The sequence below is a fragment of the Mustela putorius genome, unplaced genomic scaffold (assembly GCF_011764305.1).
Source record: "Mustela putorius furo isolate JIRA1106 unplaced genomic scaffold, ASM1176430v1.1 tig00000281_pilon_pilon_pilon, whole genome shotgun sequence".
Lineage (NCBI taxonomy): Eukaryota > Metazoa > Chordata > Mammalia > Carnivora > Mustelidae > Mustela > Mustela putorius.
The window spans coordinates 28,436,244-28,450,477 of NW_025421343.1; the positions used below are offsets into that span (position 1 = coordinate 28,436,244).

Genomic DNA, 14,234 nt, shown 5'->3' on the forward strand with positions numbered 1-14,234 from the left:
TCTGAAAAAAATTTTTAAGGAAGCTATTATAAAATAAAGGAAACACACTTGAAATGAATGAGAGGATAGTCTCAATGGAGAGATGGGAGTTATAAAAAAAAATGGGAACTTTAGAGTTGCAAAATACAAAACTTAAAACAAAAATTCACTGGATGGGCCTAAGAGCAGAGTGAAGAATAAGTGAAAAGAGGAAAGAATAAGTGAAAAAAGAGGAAAGAATAAGAAAGGATCCAAAAGAAAAGAAAAGAGCCATAGGTGGACACATGATATAATACCAAAAGGTATGACTTACATGTAGTTGCAGAACCAGGAAGATGAGGATCAAGACATTAAAGCAGAAAAAGTATTTTAGAAATGGCCAATTACTTCCCAAATTTGGTGACAAATTTATGAATTCAAGAAGCTTGAAAAGTCAAGAAAACCATGACTGGCACATTATACTCAAGATGTTGAAAAACCAAAGATAAGGAAAAAAATCTTGAAGAAGCTAGAGAAAAATGACATGTGAAATCAAAGGGAACAATGATGTGAAAGACTACAGATTTGTCACCAGAAGACATGAAGGACAGAAAGCAGTGGAAAAACTTTAAAATTGCTGAAAGTAGGGCCTCTGGGTGGCTCAGTTGGTTGGGTGTCCAACTCTTGACTTCAGCTCAGGTCATGATCTCAGGGCACGTGATTGAGCTTTGGGTTCAGTGGGGAATCTGCTTAAGGATCTTCTCTCTCCCTCTCTCTCTAAAATAAATAAGCCCTTAAAAAATAATAAAATTGTTGAAAGAAAGACATGCCAAACCAGAATTCTGTATCCAGTGGAAATATATTTCAGTAATAGTAGTGAAATAAAGACATTTCAGATGAACAAAATCTAACAGAATTCATCATCCAAAGACATGTTTCAGAAGAAATGATAAAGGAAGTTCTTCAATTTGGAGGGCAAGAATAACAGGGAAAACTGAATTTGCAGGAACAGTATACAGTAAATATATGAAAAATACACAAGACTGGTTTTTTTTCCTCTTAAATTCTTTCAAACACATATGTGTGTTTAAAGCAAAAATTATAACATTGTCTGGAGAGATTTCAAAGTACGCAGATATAATTCATACGACAACTATAACATAAGGAAGAGTAGCAGGGAATTAAAGGAAGCTATATGGCTGCAACTGTTCTGTATTTTACATCAAGTGGTACAATAGAATTAGGAAGATTGAGTATGTGTATTATAATCTCTAGACAACTACTAACAAAATAATAAAAAGTGATATAGCCCCAAAGACAATAGAGAAGTTAAAATGGGATACTAAAACATATTCACATAATCAAGCGAAGTCAATAAAGGGGGAACAGTGGATAAATATATAAGAAATAGACATAACTCTAACTATATCAATAATTACACGTTAAATTCAATTAAAAGGCAGAGATTTACAAAGGAGATAAAATAGTGAAACTCAACTACATGCTGCCTTTAAGAGATACTCTAAATAAAGGTAGAGATAACTTGACAATAATGACAATAAATGGCTGAAAAGAAATATGCCACACAAACAGTAAGCATAAGCAGGCTGGGTGAATATTAATAGACTGATCAAATAAACTTCATGGGGCACCTGGGTGACTCAGTGGGTTAAACCTCTGCCTTTGGCTCAGGTCATGATCTCAGGGTCCTGGAATCGAGCCCAACATGGGGTTCTCTGCTCAGCTTGCTTCCCACCCTCCACCCCCGCCTGGCTTTCTGCCTACTTATGATCTGTCAAATAAATAAATAAAGTCAGTGAAAATGTAAAATATCTGAATGACACTGTCAATCACTTTGATGTAATTGGTACATATACTGTACTATATCTAAAAACTACAGTGTATACATTCTTTTCAGATGTATGAGATATAGTCACACAAACAGACAATACACAGGGCCATAAAACCATTTATTTCCAAGGACTGAATCATACAGAATATTCTCTAACCACAACAAAACAAAGATTAGAAGTTAATATTCCGGGGCACCTGGGGGGCTCAGTGGGTTAAGCCTCTGCCTTCGGCTCAGGTCATGATCTCAGGGTCCTGGGATTGAGCCCCACATCGGGCTCTCTGCTCAGCAGGGAGCCTGCTTCCTCCTCTCTCTGCCTGCCTCTCTGCCTGCTTATGATCTCTCTCTCTCTCTCTGTCAAATAAATAAATAAATAATTTTAAAAAAAGAAGTTGATATTCCTAGAAGGATAGTTAGGAAACCCCCAAATACCTAGAATTAAACATATTTTTAAATAATTCCTGAGTCCAAGATGATCTAATGGGAAATAAGAAAACCCAACACCAGTAGGAGGAAGTAAATAATACAGACAAGAGAAGACAATCATAACAGAGAAAACTGTAGAGAAAAGTAGCAAAGCAAAAACTGCTCCTTTGAGAAGATCAACAAAACGGACAAATCCAGAATTGAGTTAAGTCGAGGACAAAAGAGTGTGAACACACATCATCAATATCATCATCATCATAAATCTTATAAATATTAAAATGTTCATAAGAGGCTATTGTGAAGAAACTAAATGTCCAAAAAAATTGCTGTAGATGGGATCAGGAGGGAGACAAACCATAAGAGACTCTCAATCTCACAAAACAAACTGAGGGTTGCTGGGGGGAGAAGGGGAGGGAGCGGGTGGTGGGGTTATGGACATTGGGGAGGGTATGTGCTATGGTGAGTGCTGTGAAGTGTGTAAACCTGGCGATTCACAGACCTGTACCACTGGTGTTAAAAATACATTATACGTTTATAAAAAAATTTAAAAAATTAAAAAAAAATTTGCTGTGACATGAAATGGATGAATTTCTTGAAAAATACCATGTATCAAAGTTGACACAAGAAGAAGTAGAAAATCTGAATAATTCTGTATCTAATCAAGGAATTGAATTTGTTAGTAAAAGCTCTCCCCAAAAGAAACCCCCAGGCCCTTGGGGTTTTACTGGCAAATTCTCTTATTTTTTCCAGGTCAAAAGAGCACCAGTCTTACACAAACTTCTTCAGAAATTAGAGGAGAAGGGAAGCACTGCTGAACTTATTTCACCAATTCAACATAACATTAATAACAAAATCTCATGAAAGAATCCACACCACAGGAAGAAAAATTATGGATCACTATCCCTCATGAATAGAGACAGCAAAGATTCTTCACAAAATTTCAGCAAATCAAATCCAACAATGTAATAAAGAAAAGAAAGAACAGTAACACCAAGGTTAAGTGGGGTTTATTTTAGGAATGTAAGTTTTGTTTTAACATGAAAAAAATCATCAGTGTAATTAACCATATTAAAAAGATTTTTTACAAAGCCAATAATTAAACTTATTTGGACAAGATTCAACATTTATGGTTAAAAATTCTCAAAGGAGAGTTACATAGAAAAAAGTAAACAACATTCCCAAACTAATGATAGGCATCTATAAAAAAAAAAATCGACAGCTAAAATAATTCTTAGTGATGGGAAGGTATTTTTTCCCCACTTATAATCATATTTATGGCACGAATGTCCATTGTCAGTTTTTTTTTAGTGTCTTCACTTTTATTTAACATTGTACTGGAGGTCCTAGACAGCTCAATAAGAAAATAATTCTAGAATTATTTTATATGTTTATATCTAGAAATATAAGATTGATATAAGAAAATCACTTATAATATTATACACTAGCAGCAAATAATAGGAAAACAATAGCATTCTATTACAAATACTTGGGAGAAAACGTCTAATTAAAAACATCCATGCTCTCTACGTCAAAAACTACAAATCTTTGCTGAGAAAAGCTAAAGACCTAAATTAATTGGAATTTTCAGTATTACCAAGATGGCAATTCTTTCCAAATGTATCTACAGATTCAATACCATTGCACCTAAAATTGTAGAATGCCTTTTTGTTGTTAAAGAAATTGACAAACTTATTCTAAAATTTATACTTAAGTACAAGGGACCTAGAACAACCAAAGAAGTGGGTTTTTGTTTGTTTGTTTGTTTTTTAAGAAAATGTTGGGGCTCCTGGGTGCCTCAGTTGGTTAAATGTCTGATTCCTAATCTTGGCTCAGATCTTGATCTCAGAGTCATGGATACAGGCCCTGCAATGGGCTGGATGTGGAGTCTACTTAAAAAAAAAAAAAAAGAAAGAAAATATTAGAGGACCTAGCCAACCTGACTTCTATTGGTAAAAAGATATACAATTAGATCAATAGTGCACAGTGGAGAATCCAGAAACAGACCGCAACATAAATGGTCAATAGATTGTTGACAAACTTTCCAAGGTGATTCAATGGAGATAGAAACACCTTTAAAAAATAATGCCGATCGGGTGCCTGGGTGGCTTAGTGGGTTAAGCCGCTGCCTTTGGCTCAGGTCATGATCTCAGGGTCCTGGGATCGAGTCCCACATCAGGCTCTCTGCTCAGCAGGGAGCCTGCTTCCCTTCCTCTCTCTCTGCCTGCCTCTCTGCCTACTTGTGATCTCTCTCTGTCAAATAAATAAATAAAAATATTTAAAAAAAAATAATGCCGATCAATTCCATATGGAAAAAGGTACAAAACAAAACAAAACAAAAAAATAGACTCTCACTTCATACCATATACAGAAATCAAGTCGAAATGATCACAAATCTAAAAATAAAACTTAAAATTATAACACTTTAAGAAGAAAACAGAAGAAAATACTTGCATAGAGGAAAACAGGAAAAAAATGCAAAGTTAGGGGTAAGAAAATGTATCTTTTACAGAATGCAAGAATATGAGCCTTACAAGGAAAAATATAAGGGGATCAATTAGACTTCATCCAAAACAGGAAAGACACCATTAAGAAAACAAAAATGCAAATCACAGACCAGGAGAAAATACATGTAACACAAAGATCAGGGAAATGACTTATATCCAGAATACATAAAGAACTCTTTTAAATCAATCAGAGAAAAAGAACTCATTAAAAATGCTCAAAAGATATGAACACTTTACCAGAAAACAAAAACAGACAATTACCAACATGAAAAAATGCTTTACATGTTAAGTCCCCAGTAAAATGCAAATTGTTACTGCAATGAGATAATCACCACTCACCCATTAGAAAGGCTAAAATTTTAAATGCTGACCATACTAAGTGTTGGTAGGGAGATGGAACAATTGAAACTTTTATAGGTATTGGTGTGTATGTGAGGTGGTAGGACCACTGAGTGGAATTTCTGGGTTGAGTCTATGCATATGTTCAACTTCACTAAATATACCAAATTATTTTCCAACATTGTACCAATTTATAATCTCACCTGCAATGCAAGAGTTCCCATCTCTCTATCTCAGCACTAGGACTTGGTATTGGCCATCATCTTATTTGTACCCACATGGTAGGAGTAAAACGCCAACTCCTTGCAGCTGCAATTTATGTTTCCCGATTAAAGGTAGGATTGAGCATCTTTCTATATGTTTACTTGTTGTTCGTCGTCCCTCTTGTGTGAGATGAATATCCATATCTTATGCCCATTTATCTACTGCATTGTCTTTTTCTTATTCATTTGTGGGAATTCTTTATTTATTGTGGATAGTCATCTTTTGTTGGTCCTATGTGTTGCACATATCTTCTCCTAGTTGGTGGCTTACCTTTTTACTTCCTTGACAGTGTCTTTGGATGAACACAGATATTCCTTACTTTATACAGATAGAAATGTGTTATGACTGTTTGCTTGGAAGTCTAAATTTTATAAATTGAGCCAAATGTTAATTCTTTTGGGAACTTAATTTAAGAATCTTCAGGAGAGATGCTCTTTTTAAAAGAGAAGTTTATTTGTAATTAACACGGTCATTCCCCTGAAGCATTTCCTTAAAAATTGTTTATAGCTCTATAATAAGATTTTTAAGAAGTAGGATTCTGAAATGGACTTGCAGAGAAACACTTTGAACTCTGAACACTTAGGAAATAATGGTTGGGTTTCCAGAAGCAAATATAGTCTTATCAAAACCAATTACTTCACTTTCCTTCTCTTTTTTCTTTTTTCCCTTCCAGAAAAAAGTTCTGACTTTAGAGGAACAGAAGAATCCCACATCTATGTGGTCCTATGTATTGAGATATGTATAGAACATACCTTGATTTTAAAAAAGTATTTGATATAATTTACCTTTATTCTCTATATATAAGATGGTGAAACAGGATGAGACTGCAAGACTGGGTAGGTTGTATCCTATGTTATGGTAGGATAGAAATCTAGTGTTGTATATAGTACAGGAAGAGTATACAGAATTCAGAGTCTGAGCCAGACATTGTGGATGAATGATTTTGGATTATCTCAAAATCACTGTGCTGTAATAGCCACAGAACTCCAGCCCTTGTCCTGTCCCGTTTAACATTTTTATCTTGATCCTGGATGAAGACGTTGAAATGAAAATGAAGCTACTTCTTAACTTTTTCATCATTTTTAATGATATAAAGGAAGAACAATTATCCAAGCAGATGGCAGAATTAAAATTCTAAAGGACCTCAAAACCGAGAGGATGGAAGTTACCCAAGGAAACTGCGAATCTGTCTTCTCATTTAAAAGTTAACCATGCAAGTAAACAGTGAGTGGGATTTGCCTTGGCTCAGTTTCATTTTGAAAAGATTTTGTACGGCTTACTTGGCTTCCTGTTGTAAAGGGACAACGTGGTGAGATGTCTCCGCTCTGAGCTGCTGTCCCTCCAGGAAGGCGCTGTTGTGCAGACCACTGTAGCTGCCTGCTGCCTCCCCTACTCCCTCATAAAGCTGCTCCTGAGCCTGCTGGACATCCAGTCCACTAGTATTCAGTTCTGGGGCCACGTTGCAAGCAGCACATCTGTGGTAGCCAAAGCAGGGTGTTAGGGTAGCCCAGGGTACCTGGCCAGGACAGAGCCCTTTGCGTGTGAGTAAGGTTTCCTGGTGGGTGGTTTTATCTACTGGGAAAAAGTGGGGATTTTTTTTTCAATGGCACAAAAATGCCATCAGCTAAACATATAAGGAAACTAGAGATCACTTTCTGGGAAATTGGAAATCGAAAAATGTTTCCTAGGAGAAAGACAGACCAACAGACCTAATAGTGACTGTCAGACCCAGCCCAGAAGTCCTATTTCCAGCCTTCCAGAGAAAGCAGGGATTTAACCATCGTGGTCCCATGATCAGGATCCCGCCTGCTGCTTCTCTGACTTCCCAGGATCATGTTCCTGTTCAGAAAACTGGGCTCTGCCTCGTCCCTTTAAAAATTTAAAAAAATTTTTAAAAAAAGAAAAGACATCATAGGATGATGGTCAAGAACATGGAGAATCAGCTTGAAACTATAAACTTAAGCTTGACATCAGATGCTGCTTTGGGGTTGAGTGATCTTTAGCGATGCTCTTACTATCGGAGCCTCCTTTCCCTATAAATAAAATGGGCTGGAGGTAGTAATGAACCAGCCTCAGAGCACGAGGTGGGTATCAAGCATGATTCCTATAAAGGGCTTGGATGGGACATAAGCGAAGCTATGTGGTAGGTCTCCTGATGATCAGCCTGTCAGGATCTCCCACTGCCCTAGTCCCGAACCTGTGCCCCGGGGACCAGTGCCCTGTAACCAGGAACGGGCATGCCAGCCACTGGTCAGTTGCCTCCTGGACTTCCCGTGGGTCTCTCCTGATCTGCAGAGTTGTTCCCAAGAGCCTAGCACACATGGCTATTGAGCACTGGAAATACAGCGAGTGCAACTAAGGAACTGAATTTTGAATTTCATCTTATTTTAATTAATTTACATTTAAGCATGGGTATCTATACACGCCAGTGGTTGCCTCAGTGGATAGTGCCAAAGAAAAGATCCGACGGTGGCTTGAATGGCCATGGGCATTCTTCAGTGGCAATGGTCAAGTTGAGGTTGAATGCTCTTAAAGGGGTTGGGGTGCAGAGGACTCCTTGCGTTGGATGGATCCTTTCAACTTTGACCTGCTGGGCTTCTCTCCACCGCTTTTCCTCCACATCCAAGCTTTGCCACTAAACCACGCTGTCACAGGCCAGCGGATCACAGGCTTCCCAGTGACAGGTGCAGAGCCTGCGCTGGCTGTCTGTGCCTCCAGGAGGAGCTTAGCAAGTCCCAGCAACAAAGGCCGATGCTGTTTGCATTTTGTTTTCAATCAGCTAAGAAACAGGAAGCCTGAGTTCAATTGTTCCCTGCCCAGGAGTGATGCACGCAGCTCTCTCCTGGCTGGTGTTTTTCAGAACAATGGAAATAAATCTGATGTAATGTAGCAGAACATGACAAGGGATGGTTTTCCTCTTAACAAATACTCATTTGAAATGGTGCCCAAACCCTGCACGAGGAGCGATCTATTTCCCACAACAGTGTTCCAGCAAAACCCATTACTAATTCCACAACTCAAATTAAAACTAACAGAGCTTGAAGGCGGGGGCTGACACTCTCTGTGCTGACAAGGAGCAAGGAAGGGGGGTGGGGGACGGGGCCCAGCGCACTCGCGTGTGTATGTGTTTAATTACACTGTTTAACACATTGAGAATAATTTAGCCACCCGAGTGGAGAAAATAAGCCACTTAACGGCTCTCTAGCGGAAAAAAGCCCCGTGCAAACCACTTTCAGCTATCTGACACCTAGGCACACCTCAGGGCTTTGGAGAGGCAGAGGGGGAGGGAGGAGGGAGGAAGAGGAGGGGAAAGGGAGAGATGAAGGCAGGGGAAAACAGAGAGGGGGAGAGAAGGAGGGAAAGGGGGGAGGTAAATGGAAAAAGAGGAAAAGCGAATTCTGAACGTACACAAATTGACTATGAGTTGGGAAGGCATCGGATGATTTCTCAAGGAGACCTCGTCTGAGGTGGCATAAGGTCAACATGGACATGAATTTTAGAGTTTAGAGAAGAACCTAACATCTAGGCCCATGCCTCCCCCACTTCAGAATCAGCTCAGTGAGTCTCCGGCCTTTGAGGCCTGAAAGCCATGAGGGTGGTGGTGTATGGCCCCGAGAAAGGCAGGCCTCAGAGGAAGACTCTGTGGGCTCACTATGCAGAAGGAGAAACTGAGGCTTATGGTCAGAGAAGTCTGGCCAGCACTTGGAAGAGACTCCTGTCCAACCCCCAGCTTCGTGGCAGATGGTCTGGTCTACAGGCCAAGCAGGTCACTGTCCCTGCTAAGGGGCGTCTTCTTTTCTGTGTCATTAGGGTTGAGAGGGGTCGGAGGTCACCTCTCACCCACCAAGGGCCATGGGAACCAGAGAAATGGAAGAAGGTTCTAGCATGGCTTCAGATTTGGAAAGCCCCCAGACCTGGAACCGGCAAAGAAGTAAGTATGCAGAACAGAACCACGCCTTACCTTCCAGGGACTCCGGGCTGACAGCCTGGGAGATGCTGGAGATGCGGGGCCTGGTGTGGGAGAGGCAGGAAGCCAAAACCACCCTCTGTGGCCCAGAGACAGTGCAGCCCCATCCTGCTCACTCCCTGGTGCCCGCACCAAGTGGACGCAGCTTCTCCTGGGACCTAGGGTCTCAGCGAGCTCCGAGACCTTAGCTGATGTGTCCCTCGCAGAAGCCCCTGGGGGATAACAAACAATCCTTGCCAAGCAGGGGGAGTCAGTGCCACTCCACTGAGGTTGTGAACCGCAGGCACGCCACCCCCCCTCCCCTTACCCTTTGGAACTCTGGGAAGGCTGGACTTTCTAGTAGCTGTAATGTTATGTAATGTTCTGTTTCTGGAACAGAGAATGTGGGTTATGTACCCTAACGGATATTGCTGGGCAGAAAATGAAATAGCAGCCCACTGAATATATTATTCCTTTCAGTTAAATTGGGTTCATCGTGTGCAAACATAAAAAAAAAAAATGGACTTTGCCTTTGCATGGAAAGTATATATTTCCCATCCCCAAAGTTCTCCAGTAGGTGTCATTTAACCACAGAGGAAGCCTAGAAAGTTCCTGAGTAGACTGGTGATGTATTCTGAGGACAAGATGGAACGTTCTTTCTGGGTTCTAGATCATTTGGCATGATCTTGGATTTTAGGGCACGGGTTTGTTTTTTTTTTCTTTTTCCCCCACCCATCAAAAGAAAATATACTTTCTACTTAGCTAATTCCAGCTCCTTCTTAAGCAAATTAGGGGGCTTTAGGACACTGGAGCCTGTTATCTATAATCCAGGTCTTACGAGCTGCTATTTCTGACCCATTCTCCGTGGGTAGCCCAGGCTCCAGACGGCTCACCTCCCAAAGGCAGGAACCAGAGCAGGAACCAGGCAGGCCCTGCGGGTTTAGGGCCTTTTCTCTTTTTTAAGATTCTTTGGAAGTTGTTACCACATTTAGATAATCCATTCCTTTGAAAACAGAGGAGATAGAGACAGGGAAGGGACAGAGCACCCTGATGGAGAGGGGCAGGGAGACAGAAATACAGACAGCCTGTGGGTCGGTGGAGATGGAGATCCTGAGGAAGAACAGGAGAGCAAGAAGGCCAAAACCTGCTAGGGAACGTCATTCTCATGCAAGCCCTGCATCTTGTGGTGCATCTTCAGAGCCCGAACATCTCTGGCTCTCTTACCTCTCAGATGTGAGCACTCAGGTGTCCAATGGCAGAGACACCCTTCCTGTCCCGGGGACCGCTCTGAAATCCCCACCTATGACAACTGGTACATAGGGTGAGATCCAGGGCATGGCTCCGGCCACAGCCCAGGGGTGCCAGCAGTTGGAGCTTGGGCATCCCCGTGTGCACCTGGCATTTCTGGGCATCTCAGGCCTGGGGAGGCCACAGAGGCAATAGAGCAGAGTGTGGGACTGGGAGCCTGGTGCTGGCTCTGCCCGGTGTGGGGATGGCAAGGGAGGAGAGAGCGTCAGTAGCACCAGCAGCCAAGCACTCTAAGGGAGACACTCCTTTGGCCAAGCCAGCTCCAGGACTTAGGACAATGGTGTCTCCCAAGAAGGCGCAGGCCAAGTTGCTTGCTCAGAGCCTTTTCTGGAATCAAGTGGATTTCAGACCCCGTTGGATGTGGTCATGCTTATGGGGATAGGGACAAGGCATGGGCTCAGTGGGAAACGAAAATCTTTTGAGAGTATCTTCTGGATTAAGTATGTCGAAGAGCACCATGAAAGAAAATGCATGTGTGTGTGAGAAGGTGAGTGAGGCAGAGAGAAGCAGGCTGAGGGGGGTTTAGGCCTCTGAGATTTCCCATGCCCCTTCCTTCATTCTTTCTCATTCCACCCTTAAAAAAAAAAAAAAAACAAGAAGGCCGGAGCATGTGAGGAGGGCTTCAATAGGCAGAGCAGACTGGAGAAAGAGGAGCAAAAGGTCTAGGAACCTGCCTGCTCGGGGTATGAAAAGGCCCTGGTGGGAAGGGGAAGGGCAGGCCAGGAGAGTGAGGGACGGTGCCTGCAGACCCTCGGTTTGAGCCAGGAGGAGATGCTGCCCCAGGAAGCCTCCACCTGCCCAGGGCTAGGTGTCAGAACAGGCGAGGCCCCAAGGGAGTTGGGGTGAGGTGGGTGGGGTAGGGGGGAAAGCCTGTACCCATCTGGAGAAAGTGACTTGGTTCCAGGAAGAACACAGTGTTTGTAGACAATATCAGGCAGACAGCAGGGCTCAGAATGGCCTCGGAGTTGAAGGGATGTACCCGCGGTGGCCGGCAGTCCAGAATCCTGGGAGCCAGCCCGTCCTGAAAGCCTCTGCCCAGAGTTTCTCCCCAAGGTAAGGCCATCTAAAAGTTTCTTTAGAACTTAAGAGGATGCTGGGCATTTGGGAGATGGAACATAACAATGTAGGTTACTGGTTGGAAGCCACTTCTGGGTAAGGATTAGACTGGGGACAAGATGTGATGTTTGGTGAGGAGAACCAAGGCAACGGTCTAGGACCTCCCCGGTGCCCAGCAGTGATCCAGATGGGGGTCACTGGCTGTGTCTCTGGAAGGAGGTGTGTGGTTACTCCCGATGGAGACGGCCCACGGGGGCTTCGGCTCCAATCTTGGAGCTGCGGGAGATCCTGGTCAGGCCTGATCAACAGTTATGGGGGGCCAGCTAGCAGGGCTGACCCAGCCGGGGATCGGAAGGCAGAGTATCGCCCAAGGGACCATCGTTTCAGAAATGAACCAAAGGTCCTGGCCACTCTCAGTTTTTAATGTCCCTCGTGGCTATTGAGCAGAGTGAGAATGTGAATCCCAGAGCGCAGGGGCCGAGAGGCAGCCCCTCCCGTGTCACTCCACACTCGGTACAGGACACAGAGCATCCTCCCTATGACTCCAGCAGAGGCGGCCGCAGCGGCACCAGCGTTCATTGCCACACCCCTATACCAGCTCTTAAAAACTGGCATTTGTTTATCAGCTCATTAGATGGCCTCTGAGCAGGACCAGACAACCAGTAGATGCCTTTCAGCAGGAAGGGCTCTGCTCCCAAGGAGCTGGAAGACCCCCTTTAGGATCACCTTGTTCAACTAACTTACTTATTAAAATGACGAAATCAGGTCTGGCCATGCTCTCCTGGTTGCTTATTGGGGGAACCAGCTTTGCAGACTGGTGGGCGCGCACAGCCTTTCCATTAGATCACAGAATTCTTTCTTCAAAATGGTTTGTGCAAAGCAAAAAGCAGTGCACGGTAGAGAACAGTCCCCTGAGAATTCAAGGACCAAGACAGAAGCCAGCTGGAACCCAGGATGGGGGGACCTGAAGCCTGGCGTTGGGGATGGGAAGCGCAGGCCTGCTCAGTTTGACCAGTTTCTCTGTTTTGGCCCTTTTCAGAACCTTCCTAGGAGAATCTGCATCAGAGGGAGGGGACTGTAGGAGGCACAAACACCTGTGGGGGGGTTCGACTCTCATCTGGTGAATATGGAGTCCTCCTGAAGCTATCACCCAGCAAAAACAGAAAAGAAAGAAAATGGAGAGAAGGAAGAAAAGAAAGAAAGGGTTTCGTTCTAGCCGGGACAGGTGAGTGGGACAGTTGGAACCATTCAAGGAGATCAGCTGAATCACTCTGTTTATGCCACCTGGGGGTCAGTGAAGTTTGATTTCTATCCCAGGACAAGTCATAGCCCCACTGTAACCACAGAGGGAAAATGTCTGCACTTACTCTAGTCTGGTTAGCTTGGGTTCAAGTCAAATAGTGAGAGCTATCTCCCTAAGCACAGAATCGCATCTCTAGGAGGACCTGACCTGAGCAGCCCAAGAGGCACAGGCATTGACCGTCCACAGCTCTAGGGTCAGTGGAGCCGCCTTGATCTCTGACGCGGTGATCAGTGTTGTGGTTAACCCAGATTTCTCAACTTTGTTCCCGTAATTTTGAAGCTAGATCATTTGAAAACAAAAGGCAAGCCCTGAGCCCCTTTCCTTCCTTCAGCAAATATGAAACATGTACTACGTGTCAGAAATTGAACATGGGTGAACAGGGAGACAGGATTCCTCCCATCGGGGTGTCCCTTATGGTCAGTGTAGCCCTTGAGGTTGGGATGTGGAGCACAAAAGCTAAGGTAACTTGCTGTGAGGGGACATAGGCCAAGCGTGAATGATCTTCTCTTATCAAGGCAACTCATCCTTTGCTCTAGCGTTCCTTCAAGCCTAACATTGGACCCTTTGGGCCAGAAGTCCTGAGTTTTTGGAGCTTCTGCAGACACCTCTCTGGAGGGTAGATGTAGAATCTACATAATTAAGACGCTCTTTGGGGGAATTCATTTGCTCACTGAAGTTTGGACCACTACCTTGGTCCAAAGCCCAGAGAGGTCACCGCGCACATCCTACCTGCTTCCTAACGGTTGTATCTGATGTCAGCGGTATTCCCGCGGGAGCCAGGGGACGGCTGGCCAGGTACCCCACACTCAGCAGCAGCAGCTTTGTAGGAGGGAAAGTGGCCGTGGTAGACGAGGGTCGCGTCTCCAGGGAACATGCAGACCGGCAATGTTGGTAGAGTCCGGAGTCCGGGTTTCTTCCCGCAGTAGGCTCCTCCTTATATGTGCTCCTCCGGGAGTGTCCCACCTTGGTTAAACAATGACTCTTGGACGAGGGAGGGTACTGTGTGCCACTCAACCGTCTTCCAGTCCCCTCCTAGTCTCAGCTCACTTCCTGGAGCCCCTAGCGGAGCGGCTGATGTCTTGGTTGCCTGCGCTGTGGTTTTTTTCATTGTTTCCAAGTGTTTACACTGGGAATCAGGAACGGCGAATGTGTGCTTCTACAGATGCCTTCTCAGAGCCTTCTCGGTCAGGGAAGAGTGGTGGCCAGGTGTTGCGTATCAAGAGGAGCCCCTCCAAGTAAATCACATCACATGGGCCTTCTGCTGGAGAGAACATCTAC

General features: G+C 43.8%; 1 protein-coding gene across 3 annotated transcripts in view; it reads right to left on the reverse strand.

Moving 5' to 3' along the window:
• CAPN13 (calpain 13) overlaps positions 1-13,880 on the reverse strand; it is an 83,263-nt gene extending 69,383 nt beyond the window's left edge. For 2 of the 3 annotated variants that reach the window (XM_004777895.3, XM_004777896.3), the window contains exon 1: positions 13,686-13,879. The gene's annotated coding sequence lies outside the window, so the exon portion shown is untranslated. Of the gene's footprint in view, positions 1-13,685 lie in introns of all 3 variants that reach the window. The other variant, XR_006606511.1, reaches the window with a different exon arrangement.
• Positions 13,881-14,234: the final 354 nt, after the last annotated feature.